The 27,148-nt window shown below is 36.4% G+C and overlaps 1 long non-coding RNA gene across 3 annotated transcripts; it reads right to left on the bottom strand.

The window, feature by feature from the left end:
* Positions 1-16,193: 16,193 nt before the first annotated feature.
* LOC110891410 lies at positions 16,194-17,374 on the bottom strand. Of its 3 annotated transcripts, none has more exons than XR_002565307.2 (2): positions 16,678-17,374; positions 16,194-16,601 (listed from the first exon to the last, which is right to left on the bottom strand). It is a non-coding gene; the product is annotated as an uncharacterized LOC110891410 (long non-coding RNA). The 3 variants fall into 3 exon arrangements; XR_004873308.1 differs by having other exon boundaries at positions 16,194-16,563; XR_002565308.2 differs by having other exon boundaries at positions 16,683-17,374.
* Positions 17,375-27,148: the final 9,774 nt, after the last annotated feature.

The raw sequence follows: 27,148 nt of genomic DNA, 5'->3' as shown, positions 1-27,148 counted from the left end.
TTTTACCTTTGTTTATATAATGGTGTTTTTGGCGCGTAATTTAGGAGGGAATTTCTTCTAATAATGTTAATAACTGAAATTCAGTTATTTGTGTTGTTTCATCTTCCTATAATATTCAGCGTGTTTTATTACTAATTTTTGCCGTTTTGTTTTTAATGGCATTTTATTTTTTTGTATGGATTTTTATCATTTGATGGCGTTTTGAATATGAGCGGTAAAAGACCCTTTTACCCTTAATGAAGCGCGTCCCACATAATAATATTGATGTTATTTACGAAAATGCCACCGCGCAATCTAGTCCATGGATTGTTTTGATCGGACGATCCATAAGTGTTCTCACCGTTCTCACACTTTTCACCGTTTTCTCTAAATCCTGACCCTATATATATATATATATATATATATATATATATATATATATATATATATATATATATATATATATATATATATATATATATATATATATAGGGGACCGCTAGAATGAGAACCACCTCGAGTTGTAAGAACCGCGAGAACCACACCGTACGGGGCAAGGTGGACCAAATTTACGGAACTCGTAAACCACAAACTTGTGGTGTAAAAAACTACACGCACGGCAATTTTTTTTAAGTTTTTTTTTTTACGAATGTGTTTATAATACATGCATCTACGTTTTTGAAAAAAAAATTTGGTCCACCTCGCCCCGGATCAAGTAGTTCTCGCGGTTCTTACAACTCGAGGTGGTTCTCATTCTAGCGGCTCCCTATATATATATATATATATATATATATATATATATAAACAAATATAATCACCTCAAATATAATCAACTAAATTTAGGCATGATGTACACGTATAAATATGTATAGTACACATTTGCTCATAAAACGGTATGAAGCGGTAATTATAATTGCCCCCTTTTAAAAATTACGATTTCGCTTATAGTGCAAAATTACGTTTTTGCCCTCAGTTTAAAATAAATTGATGATTTTGTCCCTAGCTAAAAAATACGATTTTGCCCTTAGTTCAAAACTACGATTTTGCCCCATTTCAAAACACAATTCCGGTTTTGCCCCAGCTAAAAATTACGAATTTGCCCTCTGTTTAAACTTATGAGTTTTTCCTCTTTTAAAAACTTACGATTTTGCCCCCGGTTAAAATTTGTATTCTTGCCATCGTTTTAGTTTTTTCTTTTCAAAACTATAGTAGTTTTTATTTTACTTGATTGACTCAATTTAACTTTTTTGTCAAGCAGGTGTCTGACACTCGCTCATTGTTTTTGACAATTTACTATTTTGTCCCCAACTCAGGCTTGCCATCTTTTTTTAGCAAAACTATGGCAGTCTTTTGGTTTAATTGGTTGAGTCGATGTAATTGTTTTGAGATCGTCCCATGAGTAGTATGCACAGGTAACTAAAATACATACGTACATGTTATTAAACTAAGAAATATTCGGCTTAGCGTCCCGCAACGCGGGCGGGGTATCCAACTAGTTCAAATACATTTATCACTATGTAATTTTTGTATAATTATATATATATATTGATTTTGAGGGATGATGAATAGTAACTTTATTTTTATAATAATATATAGTTTTTTATTATTTGATTATTTAGTATATTATAATATAATAGTTTATTATTATATTTACTTTTAATAACATATATTTTTTTTAAATTGTTTTTTTTTTCTTTTTTTAACATATATTAGTTTATCGATTAATTTGATACTTCTTTAATAAGTTACGGTTATAACTTTTTTCTAAAAACTTAAGTACGTAGTTATGCTTGATTTCTTTCCCTGACATTCCGTTATAAGTTTTGTTAAAAACGAGGTTATACTCAAAATGAAGTATTTATTTGGTATCATAAAACGGTACGATGATAAACTAAATCGTTCTAATGGTTTGACTTTCTAAACAACATGCTTTATTTTTAAATAACGTTTGCTTTTACATTATCATTTGCTCGGTTTCGCCGCAACGCGTGATATAAAAAAATTAGTTTATTATCAAATTAAATTGGTAATATAAAAACTAAAACTAGAGAATTGGTAGGTTATTATATTACCAAGAACAAGATAAAGTTAAAAAAATGTTTATGACTATGTTCAGGTAGACTTGTATATAAATTTTAGGTAATCGAGTTAGATATCACAATATCACCAAATACCAAACCCATCACATGCATATGAAAACTTTTTAAACTAATTTTATACACAAATGCTTGTGTTGTATATTTCAGGTTTAGGTAACATGATACATACGAACGAAAAGCATGTTAGAATAATATATATTATACTCATCAATAAATCTAGGTAAATTAGATTTTATTAATCCCATCTTTTGGTAGTTGGCCAATGATAATCTCATCTTCAAAAATCGCCATTGACAATCCCGAACTTTTGAAAAATTAATTTCTCAATGGATCTCCGTTAAAAAAAAAAAAAAAAAAAACTTAACTTTGTTAGGTTTTTTTTTCCGAATTTCAAGTTGTTTTTAGGGCTTTTGATCAGAACTAGAATAAGAGTGGATTGATGTAAAATTTATCTCGAAACTGTTGATGCATTTATTGTCTATCGCCTTCGTCAATCCGAGTCGTAGTGAGAAGCCGGAAGAAATCAAGCGCATAATGTCATATTTAGTTAGAAATGGCAAGGTGGCAAACTTGTAATTAATGAGAACTTTCATTAAGTTGCCTTGACCATATAAATAGGAGGTTATGTCATGATTTTAGTTAGATTTTGAAAAGATTTTTGGGAGAGTTAGAAGAAGAGACTTGGAAGACTTCTAGAGAGAGAAAGTCTAGAGAGAGAAAGTAGTTGTAAACGTGATTTTGTACCATACAAGTCGTATCTTTCAATAAAATCACGTTAGTAGTACGTTATTGTGTGTTCGGTCACGCACGTTCACGGATTCCGCACGTGAAACGTTCGTTACGCAATCGAACGACGTCAAAACCGGTCCTACAATTGGTATCAGAGCTAGGAGCTCGATTGCTTGATCAAACACATCGTTTTCGTACCAGATTTCAACCGATTCAGATCCGATTTCCTCTATTTCTTCATCTTCTACCTACTTTTCACGTTTTTCACTGAAATTCATCAAATTGAACAGGTTTTCACAGTCCGTTTCGTCTGATTTTTGGATATGTTGTGCTTATAGACCTGATCTACAACCCTACCAAGTTTCAGCTCGAAACTCCAAGTCGTTTAGGAGTAATCGCGGTTTTTCGGTCCGAATTCGCGTCATACGATCAGATCAGACATGGTTCGCTCATTTGGTCAAACCATACAGGTCCGCTCGTGAGGTATCAAACAGGTTCGCTCATGTGACATTACACAGGTTCGCTTATTGTGTATCTAGCAGGTTCGCTCATTGTGCCAAGTGTGGTCCGCTCAAAAGGTTTGTATTCTGGTTCGCTTGAATGTCATCTTCTTCACGTGATTAACAGGTAAGTTGCAGGTCCATTTAATGTTCTGATTCACCGCCCATTGATTGTCGGCTACTAGCCCATTTGCATGTGGTTTTCAGTTGTGGACAGGTTGATAGTTTGGCCATAATATACCGACCCACTAACCCAAACGAACCAATCACAATCTATGTTTAGTTGTGTTGTCGGCATGCAAGAGGATTTCAATCACTAAACTGAAGCCCATGAACTTGAAGACACCGCCCCTTTGCTACAAATCGGCCCAATCAGCCATCTTATTCACTGCCACATTCATTGTTGTTGTGCCATTAATAGTGTGCCATTAATAGTTTGGACAAATCATTGTTAACCGTCCCTGTGATTGACGGCCCATGTGATGAGTTCATAAAATCCAGCCTTTTTGATCACCGCCCAATTACCCAATTACTAAACCCAACTGCACCGCCCACTTTATAACAAGAGGCCCAATCTTAAAACAGTTTAGTGGGTTGGTTGGTCTAATCATTTTTGGACATTTGGATAGTGAATCAAAGTGTCCACTTATTGCATCATTTGTAGAAAGTCACAAGTGAATCAAAGTATTCCAAAGTTGTCGGCCATTTAAAATTGTTGATTTTCTGTTGTTATTATAAGTGGCATATATCATCGGCCCAATCACTGTTAAAGCCCAGGTATAATAATCATAAGTCTGCAGTCCATCACGTGATTTGAAGAAATATTGGCCAAGCCCAAGTTGGTGATATCATTTTTGTGTGCTATTTAGCCCAAGCCCAAGTTTCATCATAGTTATATTGTTGGCTAAGTGGAGTGTTCATTCATTCAGCGATCTCACGTCATCAACATTGAAACGTGTCCACAAATCTTCGACAACGAGTCTAAGATTGATTTCACACACTCAATTTTACGCATTCAGTTCGTTTAAAATTGATAGTGTGTTTGATTTTTTGTTTACAGGTGATTCGAGGTGATTAGTGAAGCACTGGACATTTGCCTGAGTGAATCCTCATTCTATCTACTATCGCCTAATCTTTGATTGAAAATTCGTCATTGTGAATCTTTTGATACCAAAACATGGATTCTGAAATTTATACTACACTGAACAAGTTTGAAAATTTTACAGGTATCAATGGAGAATCAATTGAAGAGTTGATCAAAAGGTATATCGAGTTGTATTGGGAGATGGTGAGATTGAAGATAATCAAGACCAATGAGGAATTGGTTAACAAGTTAGCAAATGTTTTACCGGGTGATGGGTGGATAACGTATTTGTCAGATTTGAAGAAGATATACTTAGATGTGAATTTGAGCTTGTTTATTGAGAAGATTAAAGAGCGAGAACTTGAATTCCAAAAGATTAATAATGCAGAAGCAGCTGATGAAGCAAAATTCAAATCTGAGGAAAATGTTCGAGAGGTAGAGGAACAGGTTAAAGAAATTTCAGCTATCAGGGTGGAAACGAAAACTGAAGCTGTAAAAACGATCGAGATGTGCTCAAATTGTGAAAATCTGAAAACTGAAAATGCCAAACTCTTGAGGGAATTAGAGAGTTTGACATTAGAAAACAAAAATCTTAAAAATTCAGAAAATGTTTTGAAAATTCAAATAAAAAATTCAGAAAATGAAAAATTAAAAATGGAAAAAGATTTTCAAAGTCAAATAAAGATTCTTGAAGATGGGAGGAATGTGTTTAGTAAAAATAACATCGAAAAGCAAAAAATGATAAATTCTCATCTTGAAAAGATTATTCGACTTGAAAAGGAAAGCGAGCAAGCTCGAAAGAAAATCAACGAGCTTGAAAATAAATTGAAAGGTTTTTTGATTTCTTCAACGTATGTGAATATTTCATGTCCAAAAACCGATCAATGCAATTCCAATAAGTGACGATGTCACAAACTTTGACAATGTCAAAGTTGAAGATTGTGATGAGAAATCTGATGATAAAATTGAAAAAATTGAAAAACAAAAATTGTTTTTAGAATTAAAAGAAAAATTCAAAAATACTGTTTTGCAATCTACCGAAATAGGTGAATGCTCAAAGCAGAAACCTGTTAAGAAGATTGTTGAACAAAAACAAATTGTTAAGAAGTCGAAAAATGTTCAAAACAAAAATAAAAGCTCATCAGATCAATCATCCAATCGCAATCAAAAAGTACAAAAATTGAAAACCGAAAACTCAAAAATTGTTGGTAATAAGTGGTGCAGGTTTGACCACAGTGCTCAAAAGCCAAATCCAACAATCAAGAAGAGGAAAGAGTATCACCAAGCCAAACAGTGCTTTGATCTGAGCGTTTGGTATGAAGATGGTGATTGGTATGATAACAGAGTGTGTTACAATTGTGGCTATCAAGGACACATTGCTGTTAACTGCCAGAGACAGAGATTTGAGACGAGAAGATGCTATAATTGCCAAATCAAAGGTCACATTGCAAGAGATTGCCCAAGGAGATCAAATGAAAGATTGAGGGTTAATTCTCAGAAATCAGCAAAGAAACCAGTCACTGTCAAGCCCAAGAAACTGAAAGTTTCAGAACAGAATGTCAAAGAACAGAAGGTCGAAGAACCTAAAGTTCAAGAAAAGAAAGTGAAGCTTTCTCAGGGGCAAAAAGACAAACTGAGAAAGAAGAGGAAGAAGGCCAGAGAGTATCTGGAGAAGATTTTGTCCTCGGGTTCACCGGACAGATCGAATAAGAGTACTGATGAATCGCTTCACTCAACTGCAAAGTCAAGTAAACCGAATTCGTCAGCTGCAAATCTGAGGACAAAAGAAGAGATAAAGAAGAAGGTAACATTTCGTGGCGATGAATCTGTTTCTTCGGAAACAAAGGAGCCACATGTCGGCGATGAATCTGGCTCATCAAAGTCAGACAAGCCACATTCAGGCAATGATTCTTGTTCGTCAAAACCAGAAGAGCCGGTTGTTGAGATAAAAACTAAGAATTCAGGTTTAACAATGGATGATACGAACTTTCCTCCATTGATAAACAAGAATTCAAAATCACTCAAGGACAGTCAGGCTTGGGTGAAACTTTTCAAATAGAAAAACCTGACTTGCCGGAGTTCCCAGGTTGGTAAGTGTGGAACATGAATCGGCACATTTCTTGAGAAATTTCACTCTGGTGATTTTTCGTCTTTCAAAAGATAAATCAGGGACATTAAGTTGTACTTGATTCATCTTTCCTACAAATGTTAACCTGAAGAACAAGGTGATGAAACCCCGTGTTTATGAAATGTCACACAAAACTAATTTTCAGGAAAAACCATTTTGATTAAAACAAACTTAAGTATTTTGAAATCATAATGGGAAATAGTTTGTTGTGAGGGGAAGTTTTGATTGTTTATGCCAGGTGGATAGAGAATTGAAGTGATTCTCATCAAGTTGTCAAGTTTGTACAGTTTGTTTCAAATTTTCTCAGAAAATCAAAATTGAAACATATTTTGATTTTAGGGGGAGAAAAATTTTAAAAAAAAATTAGAAAATTTGAAAATGTCAAAAAACATTAAAAATTTAAAAATGAGTTTTGTTGTGAAAAAGAGGAAATGATTGTAAATCAGTGGACTATCACATCACGCTAAAGAAATGTAATGTCAAATGTAATAAACGGTCTCACTGATGATGTGACGATAGGTTTTTGTACATTTAGTAGATTTATTCGGGATATAAACCTAAAATTTCAAACTTGTGAAATTCGTGGGGAACACTACTTGGATATATAGGTAACCCCTGAAATCTCGTTTGAAAGGTCTCGTATTCTGATATACTAGGTGTTTATACTCTATGATGTCTGGGGTATTATTCCGGGACTTCTGCTGAACGGTAGTTCTGACCTAGTCCTTGGCTAATACTTTCCGCAAAATGCTTGAAACATAGCATAAAGCCCTCAGCTGATTAGACAATAAAATTGATAATCATCTGTTGTAGCTGAAAAGATCCTCTAAAGGGGACACACTGCTAAGTCGAAACTGATATCTCTCTGCTGAACGGAAGTTCTGACCTGAGATCCCTCAGTTCTTGCATTTAACCCCTAATTTATGTACAGATATCATTGTAGTATTCTTGCCTGTAAGACTGAATATTGGGATTCTGGATACGGGAGTATATTCAAGATGTGGGACACATGAATCGAACTAAGTTCATAAAACACTTAAATAGTATCCTGAATAGATTGAAAGTTGTATGAAAATTTAAGAGGACAACTATATCGTCAATCAACGTGAATCGTTTAGAACTTAAAATGTCTAAAAGCTTAACGGTGCGTGTGATGTGTCTCAAAAACTGATATGATCCTCTTACACAAACTCACAAAAATATGTTTGTACATATTTCATTTCTGCATTTAATTTCTGTCTTTGCATGTATGTTTCTTATTTTCAAAAATTCAAAAAGATTTTCGACAACTGATGTTGGAGAGCTGATTTTCAAAATCTCAAAGGCTAAACATGATGAACAGACTGGTTGGTTAATTGGTTTGAAATGTTTAAGATGATTCGTTAATTTGAATCAAAATTTGGAATGTTTCGAATTTTTGATCATTTTTAAATGAAAATGATTCTCAAATGTTTAGTTGATTCATTAAGTTGAATCACAACTTTATTGGTTTGTAATAGAGAGGTTGAGATGTGCAGGTTTCTGATATGTTGCTACGGAAAGCCAGGAGTCGATCCCAAAAGCACGGAAGCTTGACGAAAGGGGGAGCCTGAAGAGTCTGAAGAAAACGGAAGCTGAAGACAGATCCACCGGGATTCTGTTCGAGCTAGAGTTGTTGAAGACTCTCACTAAAGATTCCGTCAACATTCAAGGGGGAGTTTGTTAGTGCAGTTGTCTGTCGACTACATCTTCGTTCGAGTTTTAGAGAGAGAGAAAGTCAAGTTGCTATGAGTTTCACTACGAGATTGACTGCGGCAATATCCAAGGGGGAGATTGTTGATGCATTTATTGTCTCTCGCCTTCGTCAATCCGAGTCGTAGTGAGAAGCCGGAAGAAATCAAGCGCATAATGTCATATTTAGTTAGAAATGGCAAGGTGGCAAACTTGTAATTAATGAGAACTTTCATTAAGTTGCCTTGACCATATAAATAGGAGGTTATGTCATGATTTTAGTTAGATTTTGAAAAGATTTTTGGGAGAGTTAGAAGAAGAGACTTGGAAGACTTCTAGAGAGAGAAAGTCTAGAGAGAGAAAGTAGTTGTAAACGTGATTTTGTACCGTACAAGTCGTATCTTTCAATAAAATCACGTTAGTAGTACGTTATTGTGTGTTCGGTCACGCACGTTCACGGATTCCGCACGTGAAACGTTCGTTACGCAATCGAACGGCGTCAAAACCGGTCCTACAGAAACGGTGCTCCAAACAGTTTAATTTTTGCTAATTGAAAGTTTTTAACACCCCGAATTGAAGCACGGTTTTATCATTTGGAGCATCGAATCGAGGTAAGTTTTACATTAATCTACTCGTATCCTCGTTCTGATCAAAAGCCTAAAACATCAGTTTGAAATTAGACAAAAAAAACCAAAGGGAGTTAAGTTTTTTTGACGAAGGTCCATTAAGATTTTTCTTTTAAAAATGTGGGACTGTCGGTGGCAATTTTTGAAAGTAGAATTATTACTGGCCAACTACCAAAAGGTGGGAATAATAAAATTAATTTCCCATAAAAGTATAATAGATTTAATCTTTATGTAGTTAATCATATTTTTAAGATTCTCAAGTTGTAAAATCGCCTCTGCCAATAGTCTTACTCATACATGATTATAAATCGTGTCGTCTGGTGGGTATGTGTTGACTAATTACTCGTCGAGTATTAGTCATACCAACAGATATCAGTTATACTTGTGTGTTAAAAGTTGACGTTTAAATTCTCAGATACTTTTCATTCAAGGAAAGTGAAAATATAAAACTAGAAGTTCGGAAATTTGTAGTTTTTTTTCTATTACCAAAGGACAATACAACATTAAAAAAAGTTTAGTATGTTTTGGATAAATGTGTATCTATATTTCAGGTTATCGGGTCGAATGTCACTTAACACCATAATTGTTCCATACCTTTGAAATTTTAAACTGATTTGATACACCATACACACCGGTCTTGAATATTTTGAGTTTTAGGGTTTCCCATAGATTTGATACATAGTAATCATAGCATCCCTTTTTTTTTATTATCTGCTTATATAAATAAAGAAGTTAAGGGTCAAATCTTATAATTTGAAACTGATAGAACAAAAATTAAATTAGTTGGAAATAAAGAAGTTAAGGGTCAAATCTTATAATTTGAAACTGCTAGAACAAAAATTAAATTAGTTGGATAGATAACATTCATGATTCAATAATTCACATATTAGATCATGTGTAGTGGTAATGTTCCAATCTTGGGTGTTTTACGCCATCTGACAGCCCAGTCATCAAAGGGGCATTATGGGGCGTTTTTCATATATGGGTGTAGTGGGATAATCCCCATTGATGCCCATCAATGATTACACAATTGTTATCTTTTAAAAAAAGAGTAAACTGCTAAAATCATCCCTGAGGTTTGACTCAAATTGTTAGATCAGTCCAAAATCAATTTTTTTTGCTAAAACAGTCTCTGAGCCTAGTTTTTGTTGCTATTTCAGTCCAATAAATTAACACCGTTAGAACCTCCATTAATGAATGAGTAAAACTGCTAAATTCGTCTCTCTGAGGTTTGATTCAAGTTGCTAGATCAGTCCAAAATCAAGTTTTTTGAATTTGTTAATTATAAACTTATTTAGGTATATAATTTTTCTAGACTTGCATTAATTTTTTGACTTTGTTAATTATAAACTTATGTAGATTATAAACTTATTTAGGTATATAATTTTTCTAGACTTGCATTAATTTTTTGAATTTGTTAATTATAAACTTATGTAGATTATAAACTTATTTAGGTATATAAATCATTAATATCACAAGATTATAAACTTATTTAAGGCGGGTCCAGTTATATTTATGTTCGTTGATTAAATCATTAATATCACAAGAGAAAAAAAATGGTAAATGACAGGTTCTTAATGCATCAATACTTGTACCAAATGCATTATATATTTTCTTAAATGTCTTAAAATTTAAGATAAATTACAAGTCTACCCTAAATATATAATTTAAATTTATGTTTAGTTATAAAAATATAAACAGAATGTAGCTCTTTTGGAGAGCGCAATTTTATTTGACCTGTCTTAAACACTGGTTTGACCCGAACCCGTTTTGACTCAAACCAAAATAATCCTTTTTATGAGACTTGTTCTGGCACGACATGTTGTCCGACCTCACCTGAATGATAAGTATTATTAAATAAGAAACCACTTAATTAAGTAGAAAAAATGAATAAAAGAACTTTATAATACAAATATTAAATTAAAATAATTGATAAATATTAAACATTAAATATTACGATTTAAATAAAAACAAATAAAAATTATGTTAATTTCTTAATATTTAAATTTACATATAATGTTTGTATTTTTCATAACTAAATATTGTTTAAATTAACTGTTGTCTTATTTAAATCCTTAAATAAATACTAAATATTTACATGGTAACAACAACAACAACAACAACAACATCAAAATAAAACAGTATTTAAGGCTGGGCCGGTTAAATTACGCTCTTCATAAAAGCTACATTTATATTTTTAAAACTAATTTTATTTAAATTAAATTAAGTATTATCTTATTTAAATACTTAAGTATATAATTAGTAAACATTTAATAATAACAATAATAATAAGGCAAATTGGAAAATAATAATCCCATCTTTGTGAAATTGGCTGATAATAATCCTAAGTCAGTTATTGGCCAATAACAATCCGACCTCGTCCAATTTTTTTGTAAAATAGTCTGCCGTTAAAATAACTTAACGGAGTTAAGGGTTTTTCCGAATTACAAACCGATGTTTTAGGGCTTTTGATCAGAACGAGGATACGAGTCGATTGATGTAAAACTTACCTTGAAATATTGCCCCCAACCCACGAAAACGGTGCTTCAATTCGGGTGTTTAACTTCCAATTAACAAAATTCAAACCATTTCGAACACAATTTCGAGGTAAGTTTTACATCAATTGACTCGTATTCTCGTTCTGATCAAAAGCCCTAAAACATCGATTTGTAATTCGGAAAAACACTTAACTCCGTTAAGCTTATTTTAACAGCAGAGTATTTTACAAAAAAAAAAATGGATGAGGTCGGACTATTATTGGCTAATAACTGACTTGGGATTTTTATCGGCCAATTTCAGAAAGGTGGGATTATTATTTTTCAATTTGCCTAATAATAATAATCAAAATAACTAACAAATAATTTTTCAAAATAACTAACAAAAGGATTTTTTTCTCTTGTGATATTAATGATTTATATACCTAAATAAGTTTATAATCTAAATAAGTTTATAATTAACAAATTCAAAAAATTAATGCAAGTCTAGAAAAATTATATACCTAAATAAGTTTATAATCTAAATAAGTTTATAATTAACAAATTCAAAAATTTAGTGCAAGTCTAGAAAAATTATATACCTAAATAAGTTTATAATTAACAAATTCAAAAAACTTGATTTTGGACTGATCTAGCAACTTGAATCAAACCTCAGGGACGAATTTAGCAGTTTTACCCATTCATTAACGGAGGTTCTAACGGTGTTAATTTATTGGACTGAAATAGCAACAGAAACTAGGCACAGGGACTGTTTTAGCAAAAAAAGTTGATTTTGTACTTATCTAGCAATTTGAGTCAAACCACAGGGACGATTTTAGCAGTTTACTCTTTAAAAAAATAAAACAGAAAATAATACTTGGAAGCTTCTCATTGGTCAAACAATAATCATTCACCGGCGTTCTTTACAAAACATCCCCCCCCCCCCATTTTTTGAAAACAACGCCCAACGAGGCGGTGGCGGCGGCATTTTGGAGCGTTGTTGGGCATAAAACGTCCAAAATCTTTACCACTACGGGTGGACTTATACCACTTAAAATAAAACCGAATATAAGTGTAAAAATAATGAAAATATTTGTAAGTCAAATCAAAGGTTGGAGTAAAGGAAAGTTTTGTTTCGAGGAGAAAACTACCATGATGTTGTTAACCCATTCTAGCTAAGACCATGCGTAGTAGGGCGTGTTTTTTCAAAATCTAGCCCTAGTAACGCCCAATATTGTCCCTCGACCGCCCCCTGGGCGTGATTTTGCAACAAAAGCCCCTCCAGCATGATTTAAAACACGCATTGCCCCCATTTCATTGTCCAATCACCTTCCATCTCCCTTTTTGTTATCCAATAAGATTTTTTGAGAGTTTTTGTTTTATTTAATTATTTTACATCTCATTTAACATAATGTCCCACATCCCCACTATACCCATTTTGTAAAAACGCCCAATAATGCCCCATTGCTGACTGGGTTGCCACATGACGCAAAACGCCCTAGGGTGGGGCATTATTCACTCCAACGACTACGCATGGTCTAAGTAACATGCTTTCGCCCGTGTCTTACATGCTCAGTAACTCCAGTTAGATCAAAAGCTATATCTGTTTTAAATTGAAACATCTTCTTATATTTATTGTTTTTCTTCAATTGATCAATTGAATTGAATTATATTCTTATATTTATTGATTTTCTTCAACTGATCAATAGAAAAGTCTGCTCACTCCTTATCATCTTCATCAACTTCATCAACATTAAAAGTATTATTTTCACAATACAAGCATGCCTTTTTCTAGATACTTAGGCAGCAAAATCTAGCTTCATGTGTTTCTTTGAAGAATATGTAAATGATGTTGGTTTCTTTACTTTTTTTAGAATAGAAAAACAAAAGCTTTAATGAAAGAATTATACCAATAATTCCAAGCCAAATATTATTCCCTAGGTGTTTCATACATAGTTTCATTCTATGGGCCAGAAATTTTAATGACACTAGAATAATGTAACTTTACCATAGTGCTTATAGCATTAAATCTTTGGTTATAATCACAAGGAGTCACAATATCTTTATTTCTAACTCAAGATATCCTAAAATAGGATCAATTACTTATGGAGAGAAAATCATCAATTATTAATATAATTTTCTAATTATAGGAACTTTTTATTCCTTTGTTTTATAATATTAATAATATTTCATTACGGTGTAGCTACAGGTCCCATCGACACTCGACATACCAATCAGAAAGAAAATCAAAAGAGGAAAAATCATGATGTATCCAAAAAAATTTCTGGAATACTATATAAATAATAAATTTTGAGTTTCAAAAATTATTTAGTAAAAAATGTAGGGAGAAGCGAACACAAAAAGAACAAGGCAAAACAAAACAAGGTTCGGTTCGTTATGATACCGATATCGGCTTCATTCACAATGTAGATAAAAAAAAATATTATTGTTAAATAATAAAATTATAAAAAAATAATGAAACCTAAAACTGAATTTATCTTAACTACCATTTCAAAAAGTACTATAATTAATTAAGTTATTAACTTAAATGATTAGAAGCTGTTTAGCAAAAAAAAAAAAAAAAAAAAAAAAAAAAAAAAAAAAAAAAAACATGAAAGGAAAAAAAGAGTTTTTTTTTTTTTCCCATTAGAACCAATAAAAATATTAGACACAACATATGTGGCATTCTAGAGGTGAATTTTAACTAATGGAATACTCGTTAACGTTTGTCTGTGTCTCCACTAGAATTTTATCACTTCCGAGTGTGTTTCTTTGCCTTGTTTTAAGTTATTTCCATAAAGAAAATTATAACTCTAACAAATAATACATAATAGTCGCATGAAGTAATAATATAATCAAATGCAGTACAACAATTTTCAAATAAATAGAAAAAAAAAAACTAAAGCTCACAATCGTAGCATCTAAAACAATTTATTCTTTAGACTCTCACCAACTACAAATCGTCAAAATCGGGTCTTAGTATGTCGGGTTGAAATCCATAGTACTAACCATCAGACTACTTGTTTGTTTCTTTTAATTATTTGCTTGCATACATGTATATGATAGCGGTGTGATCGCCTTTCTCAACCAATCAATGAGAAAACGGTAGGCCTAACTTTTTTATTCTTTGGATTTTCAGTAACTACAAATCGTCAAAATCAGGTCTCAGTATGCCGAGTTGAAATCCATAGTACTAACCATCAGACTACTTGTTTGTTTCTTTTAATTATTTGCTTTCATACATCTATATGATAGCGGTGTGATCGCCTTTCTCAACCAATCAATGATAAAACGGTAGACCTAACTTTTTTATTCTTTGGACTTTCAGTAACTACAAATCGTCAAAATCGGGTCTTAGTATGCTAAGTTGAAATCCATAGTACTAACCATCAGACTACTTGTTTGTCTCTTTTAATTATTTGCTTGCATACATGTATATGATAGTGGTGTGATCGTCTTTCTCAACCAATCAATAAGAAAACGGTAAACCTAACTTTTTTATTCTTTGGACTTTCAGTAACTACAAATCGTCAAAATCGGGTCTTAGTATGCCAAGTTGAAATCCATAGTACTAACCATCAGACTACTTGTTTTTTTAATTATTTGCTTGCATACATGTATATGATAGCGATGTGATTGCCTTTCTCAACCAATCAATGAGAAATATTGTATACCTAATGTTTTTTTTAGGTATATATAATACACTACCAACTTAATTATTCATATATTTTTTTTTTCTCAAGCTTTTTATTAGTATGAACTTTTATGATTTAATATTTATCTCAATGACACTAGTATTCTTATTGTTATTACTAGGGTTGTAAACGAATCGAACACGAACAAGATCTTATTTGTGTTCGTTCATATTAACGAATGAACATGTTTATGAATGGTTCACAAACGCTTACCGAGCGAGATTTCGTGTCCTTGTTCGTTCATTAAGGAAATGAACATGTTCGTGAATTGTTTATGAACACTTGCCGAACATAGACGAACACAAATAAACCCAAACAAATGTTCATGAACACAAACCAACATTATGTATTCATTTAAAAGTACAATATGAATTTTTCATTAGAGAGATTCCAAATAATCACCCAAAAATAAATAGATATTTAGCATAATTAACACAAAACTTAAGAAGTTTTTCAAGTTTTAACACAAACTGAAATTGGAATGATTAAATGACGGATGTTAGCAGAGGCATATAGTTAAACTATGGTTTCAAATTTTAAAAAATTAAGGATAATAAAATAAACATATAAGATAAAAAAAATCCTATAATGAACGAGCATAAATGAAAAACATTACCGAATGTTTACGAATATAAACAAACGAATGCAACCCATGTTCATGTTCCTTTGTTTAACTTATCAAACGAGATTTCTTATTCGTGTTTGTTTATTCAATAAACGAATGAACACAAATGAACTTTTCGCCGAACGCTTCACAAATTGTTCACTAAACGTTCGATTCGTTTACAAGCCCTAGTTATTATTATTATTATAATTGTTAACAATATACTAAATGATCTTTTTAAAAACTGATCTATTCAAATTTTAATTATATCACTATGAAAAAGAAAGATTAAAATCAAAAGTAAAATAAAACGTTAAACATTTATAGACAAGGTTTAGAGGTGTGGGGACCCCGATATGGCTTAGGATGCATATGCATGTACTAATATTTTACATAAAGGATAAATTACATTTTTCGTCCTTTATGTTTGTACCAGATTGCAACGGATAGCCTTTAACTTCAATAATTACAGTCACAATCCTTTATTTGCAAAACTCGTTACAGTGTACGTCCTTTAGCACTAACCTAGTTAAATTTTTTTGTTAAATTTATTCACTTAAGGGTATTATGGTAAATTCATGCTTTTATTTAAATGTTTAAAAAAAAAACAAAACAAAAAAAAATACATATAGATCTTATCTTCTCCAATTTTCTAACCACCACATCTTTCCACCACCTCATCTGCCGCCACCACCACCTCGTCTGCCGCCCAGGCGCCCAACCTCTGTAACTCCCCCTCTCTCTCTCTCTCTATACTAACAACAATCTTCACCGCCACATCTCTGAAAATATTACCCCACAGTTAACTTCAAAAATCCAAAATCTCCTACACGAACCATTGCCGGCGGTGGTAGAGACACTTAAGTCACTCCTTAGCCGCCTATTACAACCACTATGTCGGTGAGTTAATTTTTACACCAGCAGCTCCAGGTTCACTATAACCGAATAATTAATTACAAAACCCTATCTCAATCTGCAAGTCCAACTACTAAAATGTAATCTAATCTAGTAAATTGTAAAATACAAACACAAATTGAAGAAATACATACCACACCTTATCTGATCTTGACATTAATAACTGATATTTTCTCTTTCCAATCCAACAATTCAAGCATATTTGCAGACGATTGAGTGGGTGTTTGGCATTCCTTCTCAAAATGACTTATTAAGTTATATAAGTCATAAGTGAATTCTGACTTCTCAAAAATGACTTCTCACACACACAAAATCCTCTAAAATAAGCTAACCCAAACACTTAAAAAACAACTTATTAACTTTTATAAGTTAATAAGTCATAAGTTGCTCCAAAATAAGCTAACCCAAACACCCCCTGAATCAATGAACAACTGCAATTAAGCCTGATAGGATCACCAGAGGTCCAGAAGTAGCAGACGCCACAACCCAAATCAGCGTCGTCGTCGTCTGGCTAAGCAGCGGAACCCTAGGCGCCGGAAAACCAATTCCAGTCTCTGAGCCTCAACAATCTCCATGTATTGATGAAGGCGGTGGAGAAGAAGCATGGCTCGCTTGCTCCCTTCCTCCGGCATCGCCGTCTGTTGAGCAAGAAGGAGGAGGAGGGATAGAGAGAGTACAGGAGGGAGGGGAGAGAGAAATAGAGAGAAAGGAGTGGTGGTGGTGGTGCTTCCGGCGACGATGGTGGCCGGCGGCTGGAGTGGTGGTGGTGGTGGCCGGCGACGGGTTATAGGGTTAGAAGAGAGTTGGGAATGTAAATGTATGAGAGGGTTAGGTGTTTAATCTATAAATATAAATAAATATTCTTTTTTTGTTTTTATGTTCTTTCTAAATACATTTTTAAGTAAATAGGTAAAATTACAAAATTATCCTTAATTGATTAGGTTTAATTGAAAATTTTAACTTGGTTAGTGTTAAAGGACGAAAGATGTAATGAGTTTTCTGAATAAAGGATTGTGACTGTAATTATTGAACTTAAAGGCTATCCATTGCAATCTGATACAAACATAAAGGACGAAAATTGTAATTTATCCTTACATAAATGATAATAAGAAAGCCCGACACTAATAAATGCATAGAAAACATATTAAGGAGCTAGATTGCACAAGGTCCACAATTTAGAGTGGAGATGTTAACAATTTGAAGTGACACATTTCTTCACACATATATTTCAACAATGCTACACCATTTTAAGGGTATATTCAGAAAAGAATAAGTAAAGTTAAGGTTTCCAATAGTGAATGTATATAACTTTAATATATGTAAGATATTTCAATAGTGAATTCAATTTTTGATTGAATTTGATTTTGTGAGTTCATGAACTGATCCAACCGGCATATTCAAACTCAAACAGGTTTTCGAATCTAGTTTCAAAGGTTTAAAATTTGAATAACTTTATAATCAACTCACTGAACACCTCTAGGGTTCAACTATATGCTCTTAACTTCTTATGCAAGAAAGGGTAGTTTCTTTGCCATCAACAATTAGGGATTATAAAACTTTGTGTTAGGGGGTAACCCTCATGATACACGCCAAGGAAAAAAAGTAGTGTAGTGTTCTTGGTATTTTTTTTTCTTATTTACCTTAGGGAAAAATCCGTTAATACAGGATTATTAATTGAAGGAATCCTAGGTTCACTAGAGATTCTGAATCCATAGGAATTGAAAAAAAAAAAAAAAAAACTAGGTTTAAAAAATTTCGCCGCAATTAGTCTGTGTTTACATGTGTTTTAAAATTACTACGAGCGTGTTGCGAACGGAACTACTGACAAGAATAAAAATAAAATGTAGAAAAAAACACTAAAAGATAACCGAAAGAAAAGCAACCAAAAAAGTTGTATGGTAACGATGTTGTTCGTATGAAACCAGTGGTCAGAGATGAGCAAATTGTTCTGGGTACCGGTACCAAATTTGCCGAACTGAAAGATCTTAAGTACCAATTTAGTACCGACTTTTGGCGTTCCTGGTACCAATTTGCCGAACTGATATGATGGATGGTTTAATATTATTGAACGCACCTGCCGTATTTATGGACCTTATGAACAGGGTGTGCAAACCCTAACAAGACAAGTTCTTCATTGTCTTCATCGACGACATTCTGATCTACTCCAAGAGTCAGGAGGAACACGAGCAGCATCTACGCCTTATTTTGGAGCTTCTTCAAAAGGAACAGCTGTACGCCAAGTTTTCGAAATGTGACTTCTGGCTTCGTGAAGTCCATTTCTTAGGCCACGTAGTGAACAAGGATGGGGTCCATGTCGATCCATCCAAGGGAGGTTCGACCAGAAACAAGCCTGCACCACGTACGCCAACGGAGATACGCCAATTCTTGGGTTTGGCAGGTTACTACAGACGGTTTATCAAGGATTTCTCGAAGATTGCGCAGCCACTTACACTACTGGCACCGAAGGGTGTCACCTACCGTGGGGAGATCCCCAGGAGACTGCTTTTCAGCACCTAAAGGATAGGCTTTGCGGCGCACCTATTCTCTCTCATTGCCAGAGGGCACGGACGATTTCGTAGAATATTGTGACGCATCCATCCAAGGTCTTGGATGTGTGTTAATGCAGCGCGACAAGGTCATTGCTTACGAGATTCATGAACGGAACTACACGACGCACGATTTAGAGCTGAGGTCTGCAGTTTTCGCGCTTAAGATATGGCGACACTACCTGTACGGTACCAGGTGCACGATTTACACCGATCACAGGAGTCTCGAGTATATTCTTAAGCAGGAGGATTCGAACATGCGTCAACGATGATGGGTTGAACTACTGAACGATTACGAATGCGCTATCAAGTACCATCCAGGCAAGGCCAATGTTGTGGCTGACGCCCTCAGTCGGAAGGACACTTTACCTCGGCGCGTGCGAGCGCTACAGCTTACGATTCAGCCTAGCCTTCTAGCACAAATACGAAATGCTCAGGTAGAAGCATTGCAACCCGAAAATGTCAAAGCTGAAGCCATACGTGGCTCACGACAGCGATTAGAACAGAAGGCATACGGCGCTTACTACGTAACTGGACGCATTTGGGTCCCATTCTTTGGCAAGCTTACTTTCCGACGCGTGAGACATTCGGATTACTGGAACAAACGGTGACTTGGCTCACAAACTCAGGCTAATTGATGAAACGGGATAACTATCGTAATGGTATGTATGCCCTAGGTTTAAGGCAGTGGTTGCCCGATGAAAGCCTGGTGATACCCTTACCGGAATTTGAGGCTATTAGATCAGTTGTATATATCAGGGAATCTATCGAAGACATGGACTAAGAAGTCAAGGTTCGCTAGTATGAGTCATATGACAGTCGTGAGGGCTTGTTAAGCTTCAACACGTGGATTGAAGTTCACATAGGAACGGAAGGATATGTTAAAACTTCAATATTCTCAATTGTTTAAGGGATTGAACCAACTCTTGATACCACTAGTAAATTTCGGGACGAAATTTCTCTTAAGTTGGGGAGGATGTGACACCCCAGGAAAACCAACAAACGATATAACTTATCTAGCTTCCTCAGTGAGTGCATACCAAATTTCGGGACGAAATTTCTTTTTAGTTGGGGATACTGTGACAACTCGAACTTTAGACTTACTTTGATGTAGCGTTACGTGTCTATGTGATACCATGATTTAATGAATGTTTTGTTATTATGTGCATATGTGTATGTATTGCATGATTGTATGTATGCATTGAACCACACAACATTCACACTCACACTCGCATAAGCCTTTGGGCCGTTTTGCTTGTATTTGGACTTCAAGGGCAGCCCAAGTAAGGGCCGGCCCATTACTCTTTCTTTTACACGTACAAACACACATATGAGGGGATTGCATCTTATTTGTTACAAAATATCACAACACACAAACCCTAACACATCTCTTGAAGCCGGCGACCCTCCACACCTCTTGAAGCTCTTTTTGATTTCGTTTCTTCTCAAACGGTTAGTGTCTTATGTTGTTTTCCTTATTAAACGATTATATGATTTCATGCTTAGACTAGAATGATTAGGGCTGTTGATGTGATGAACAATATGAATTATGTGTTGATGTTCTTGCGGGTTAGGTTTCATGAAAATAATTTAAAACCGATTAGATGTTAATCGGCTAACATGCTATGTTTTAGATTATGGCATCATGATTAGAATGTTGATAAATGTAATCGGCTGTGATATTGATGGATAATCGTGTGCTAGGGAATCGGGTATGCATGTAATCGGCGTGTATGTGTTGTAGTATTGTAAGGTTTGATCCAACTAAATAGTGAGGAATTATTTAGTGTTCATGTCTTGTTGTTAGGGTTCATAAGAATTGGTGATGAAATCCCATGTTTGATCGATAATATGCAAATTGTTAATTGTTAATTGAGTGTGTGCAAGTAAGGAAACTGATTAACTGATAATTGATTGAATGAAAATTGGAAGTTTGTTAATGCTTGTAACCGAACAAGGCATATAATCCGGAATTAGTAAACAATCGCACAAGTGTAGCTCGGTCGTACAAGGCTCAAGCTTCTGGGCCGGGTATTATGATTTGGGCCGCACATGCCTATTGCACAGCCCAAGTCCACTCGCACAAACCGAACACACAAGGTCCAATCGCACATGCACTAACCGCACAAGAGGCCCAGATCGCACAAGGGTCTCTAAACGCACAAGCCCAAAGTCAATCGCACAAGTCATGTTAGTGAGTTCGGGCCGAACACATTGGGCTTATATCTTTAGTCGCACAAGATGTTTTGAATCGCACAATGCCACTTATACGTTATCTGTTGGGCCAAGAATGTATTGCTGATCCGTTATGATATTTGGGCCGTATAACCTAACACCCAATCGCACAAGTCATTCCTAATCGCACAAACAGTGGTTGTCGCACAAGATTAATTGAATTGCATAAGTTAAAGTGTTTGATTAATTGTTGGGCCGCACCAGTCTTGGACTGCATATGTTTATTGGGCCGGCTATTCACAATGGGCTTTTACATAAACTCGTCTGATATTACTCTATGCGTATGGCATGAATACTACGTGTTCGTAACTTGCTAGTTCTATGTAAACATACGTGTTTTACCTGAACCCAACCTGACTTGTATGATAAACCTGCTAGGACGTGGTTGATCACATTGTAGCTTAACTGAACCTTTTCGTGTATCATACCGAGCAACCCCAGGTGAGTTCATTGCATTTTCTCAAGCATGCGTCCCGGTGGTTTGGGACAACTGGTAAACATTTGGAAGGGAAACATTGGGTAAACAACTTAATCGGTTTTGGATATTGCCTGGAGGGCAATGGGGGTAATTAGTTGATAGCGCTATTAGGTGGGAAACCTCACACCGGGCCGTAAGGACGGGCGTGAACTAATTATCTGGATAGGGCTATGGTTGTTAGAGGCACACTCCTCGGATACATATGGGCACACTCCCTAGGGTATCTAACGATGGCAACATAGCAAACAAGGGGTAACCACTCCCCGGATACACATGGGCACACTCCCTAGGGTATCTAACATGAGCATCATTGTAACGCAACATTGAATCGCATTAACATATATCTGGTAACTCAACACGTTAACGAAACCTTGAACTCACCAGCGTAGTCTGACACACTTGTTTGCATGCTTGTAGGTCATTAACGTTTGGAATATGGACTTGCGATCTGGGAGTGCTGGAGTGGTCATGGATCGAGACTCTTGGATGACTTATAAACGATACATTGATTTTGATTGTTATCATGAAACTATTACCAAACGAATTAATACATGCTTCCGCTACACAACTTTTGAGAATTGATAACATGTTGACATTTTATATTAGTAGTTAATGTCATGACTTATTTAAATATCTATCATTGGTTCAATGTGATTGGTGGCTCGAACTCTGATGCGTAACACGCCTCGCGGGGTTTCCGCAGGTGGAATTTTGGGGGTGTTACAGTTGGTATCAGAGCCACTGGTTATAGTGAACTAGGTTTTAAAACGATTTGTAGAACCAGACTATAACCGAACAACTTTGAAAATCGATCATGACACTCAGCTCCAGATTGCAAGGTTCGTCTCTCTCACTTTATATATTACTTGCTTAACAGTCACACACTCACAACGTATATCAACTGAAACATCTACACCATAGTGACTCGGTAGTGTGACACTACTCTTCGACTCATGTAAACCATAGACCTGTGATACCATCTGTTGTGTTATTTGAACGGGGGAAACTTCGGGCGCAAGCTAAGAGGCTCTGAGATGAACATGCAAATCGCCTTATTATTATGGGTGCACACTTAATAATAATGCGGGGTGCATGCAAGTCCCAGTGAGGCTTATCGAGCGTGAGAAGGGTTCTGCCTTACTATGTGTGAACTTGGTAGTACGTAAATATCAGTATGATCCTTGACTCCTATCTCGTTTCGATTTCTAAATCGGTTTATTCCCAACTATAGAGACATGAGTGGACGAGGACACGGACGTGGCAACGTCACCATGACTCAGGCTGAGTTGACTGACTTAATCAATACCCGCGTGGCTGAGGCTTTAGCAGCCTATCAAGCTGGTACGGAATGTACCAAGTATTCTTACCCTCATATCGCGTACACGTCTTTTCACTTCCATAATGTGTTCCCTTTCGTCATTTAGGTCAACAAGCGCAACCTCAACCTAACCAGCCTGCGTGTACATTCAAAATGTTTATGGACTGTAAGCCACAGACCTTCACCGGGACTGAAGGGGCTGTGGGACTCCTAAGATGGTTCGAGAAAGCAGAGTCTGTGTTTGCTATCTGTAACTGTCCCGCTGGGGACAGGGTGAAATATGCTGCGGGTACCTTGGCGGATGGTGCCCTAACGTGGTGGAACGCCCAGGTACAGTTATTGGGCATCGAGGCAGCGAATGCGACAACCTGGGAAGACTTTAAAGAACTGATCAGGGAGGAGTACTGTCCTCGGGATGAAGTCCAAAAGTTGGAAAACGAATACTACGACTTGAAGATGGTTGGATCTGAAGTCGAAGCGTATGTGAAGCGATCGTATGAACTGGCCGACATGTGCCCGAACTTGTCCCGGCCTATGTCTCGGAGGATTGAGTTATTCATCAAAGGGTTGCCTCCGCGTGTGAAGAGCTTGGTCACTGCAGTCCATCTCAATGATCTGACACAGATCGTTCGTCTAACTCATAAGATTGTGGACCAAGAAGTAGAAAGCGAATCGTTACCCCCGCGTATTTCGGCCGCTACTGCTGCTACACCCACTGCCACTGCGTCCGCTAATGTTAACAAGCGGAAGTGGAGTGATCATGACAAAGCATCCAGTGCTGGCCAGACTCAGAAAAGGCCAGACAACAGCAACCGCAACATCAGCCAGTCGTCTTCTGTCAATCAAGGCCAGGGAAGTGGCCACAGCCAGGGTTCGTATGCAGGGAAGAAGCCACGATGTAACGAGTGCGGCTATCATCATTTCGGGGCGTGTAGTCGGATGTGTAACAGGTGTGGTAAGGCGGGCCATGAGGCCAGGGATTGTAGGGCCCCACAGCCTAGACCAGCAGCAACAAAGCCATCAGAATCAGAGACAACAGGGACAACCACCCCAGCAGAACCAAGGTTTCAGGAAGGGGTGCTATCAGTGTGGTGACGAGGGCCACTTTAAGCGGGATTGCCCTCAGTTAAACCAGAACGCCAACGACAACAACCGCCCGAATAACGACAATGCTGGAAACAACAACAACAATGGCAACGAGGCAAGAGGTCGAGCTTTCGTGTTAGGACGGGGAGACGCAATGAACGATATTTGAACTTATAACTTATTTTGGGTTTCATTATTATGTTTCCGCTACTCAAACAAAGTTTGGTTTGAACATTAATCGTATTGGGTTTTATGAATTATTTTAACTACTATACTTTATGTTTGATATGATGGATGGTTTGATATTATTGAACGCACCTGCCGTATTTATGGACCTTATGAACAGGGTGTGCAAACCCTAACTAGACAAGTTCTTCATTGTCTTCATCGACGACATTCTGATCTACTCCAAGAGTCAGGAGGAACACGAGCAGCATCTACGCCTTATTTTGGAGCTTCTTCAAAAGGAACAGCTGTACGCCAAGTTTTCGAAATGTGACTTCTGGCTTCGTGAAGTCCATTTCTTAGGCCACGTAGTGAACAAGGATGGGGTCCATGTCGATCCATCCAAGGGAGGTTCGACCAGAAACAAGCCTGCACCACGTACGCCAACGAAGATACGCCAATTCTTGGGTTTGGCAGGTTACTACAGACGGTTTATCAAGGATTTCTCGAAGATTGCACAGCCACTTACACTACTGGCACCGAAGGGTGTCACCTACCGTGGGGAGATCCCCAGGAGACTGCTTTTCAGCACCTAAAGGATAGGCTTTGCGGCGCACCTATTCTCTCTCATTGCCAGAGGGCACGGACGATTTCGTAGAATATTGTGACGCATCCATCCAAGGTCTTGGATGTGTGTTAATGCAGCGCGACAAGGTCATTGCTTACGAGATTCATGAACGGAACTACACGACGCACGATTTAGAGCTGAGATCTGCAGTTTTCGCGCTTAAGATATGGCGACACTACCTGTACGGTACCAGGTGCACGATTTACACCGATCACAGGAGTCTCGAGTATATTCTTAAGCAGGAGGATTCGAACATGCGTCAACGATGATGGGTTGAACTACTGAACGATTACGAATGCGCTATCAAGTACCATCCAGGCAAGGCCAATGTTGTGGCTGACGCCCTCAGTCGGAAGGACACTTTACCTCGGCGCGTGCGAGCGCTACAGCTTACGATTCAGCCTAGCCTTCCAGCACAAATACGAAATGCTCAGGTAGAAGCATTGCAACCCGAAAATGTCAAAGCTGAAGCCATACGTGGCTCACGACAGCGATTAGAACAGAAGGCATACGGCGCTTACTACGTAACTGGACGCATTTGGGTCCCATTCTTTGGCAAGCTTACTTTCCGACGCGTGAGACATTCGGATTACTGGAACAAACGGTGACTTGGCTCACAAACTCAGGCTAATTGATGAAACGGGATAACTATCGTAATGGTATGTATGCCCTAGGTTTAAGGCAGTGGTTGCCCGATGAAAGCCTGGTGATACCCTTACCGGAATTTGAGGCTATCAGATCAGTTGTATATATAAGGGAATCTATCGAAGACATGGACTAAGAAGTCAAGGTTCGCTAGTATGAGTCATATGACAGTCGTGAGGGCTTGTTAAGCTTCAACACGTGGATTGAAGTTCACATAGGAACGGAAGGATATGTTAAAACTTCAATATTCTCAATTGTTTAAGGGATTGAACCAACTCTTGATACCACTAGTAAATTTCGGGACGAAATTTCTCTTAAGTTGGGGAGGATGTGACACCCCAGGAAAACCAACAAACGATATAACTTATCTAGCTTCCTCAGTGAGTGCATACCAAATTTCGGGACGAAATTTCTTTTTAGTTGGGGATACTGTGACAACTCGAACTTTAGACTTACTTTGATGTAGCGTTACGTGTCTATGTGATACCATGATTTAATGAATGTTTTGTTATTATGTGCATATGTGTATGTATTGCATGATTGTATGTATGCATTGAACCACACAACATTCACACTCACACTCGCATAAGCCTTTGGGCCGTTTTGCTTGTATTTGGACTTCAAGGGCAGCCCAAGTAAGGGCCGGCCCATTACTCTTTCTTTTACACGTACAAACACACATATGAGGGGATTGCATCTTATTTGTTACAAAATATCACAACACACAAACCCTAACACATCTCTTGAAGCCGGCGACCCTCCACACCTCTTGAAGCTCTTTTTGATTTCGTTTCTTCTCAAACGGTTAGTGTCTTATGTTGTTTTCCTTATTAAACGATTATATGATTTCATGCTTAGACTAGAATGATTAGGGCTGTTGATGTGATGAACAATATGAATTATGTGTTGATGTTCTTGCGGGTTAGGTTTCATGAAAATAATTTAAAACCGATTAGATGTTAATCGGCTAACATGCTATGTTTTAGATTATGGCATCATGATTAGAATGTTGATAAATGTAATCGGCTGTGATATTGATGGATAATCGTGTGCTAGGGAATCGGGTATGCATGTAATCGGCGTGTATGTGTTGTAGTATTGTAAGGTTTGATCCAACTAAATAGTGAGGAATTATTTAGTGTTCATGTCTTGTTGTTAGGGTTCATAAGAATTGGTGATGAAATCCCATGTTTGATCGATAATATGCAAATTGTTAATTGTTAATTGAGTGTGTGCAAGTAAGGAAACTGATTAACTGATAATTGATTGAATGAAAATTGGAAGTTTGTTAATGCTTGTAACCGAACAAGGCATATAATCCGGAATTAGTAAACAATCGCACAAGTGTAGCTCGGTCGTACAAGGCTCAAGCTTCTGGGCCGGGTATTATGATTTGGGCCGCACATGCCTATTGCACAGCCCAAGTCCACTCGCACAAACCGAACACACAAGGTCCAATCGCACATGCACTAACCGCACAAGAGGCCCAGATCGCACAAGGGTC

The sequence above is a fragment of the Helianthus annuus genome, chromosome 11 (assembly GCF_002127325.2).
Source record: "Helianthus annuus cultivar XRQ/B chromosome 11, HanXRQr2.0-SUNRISE, whole genome shotgun sequence".
In the NCBI taxonomy this organism is placed as follows: Eukaryota; Viridiplantae; Streptophyta; class Magnoliopsida; order Asterales; family Asteraceae; genus Helianthus; species Helianthus annuus.
This window is presented reverse-complemented; position numbering and strand designations above follow the sequence as displayed.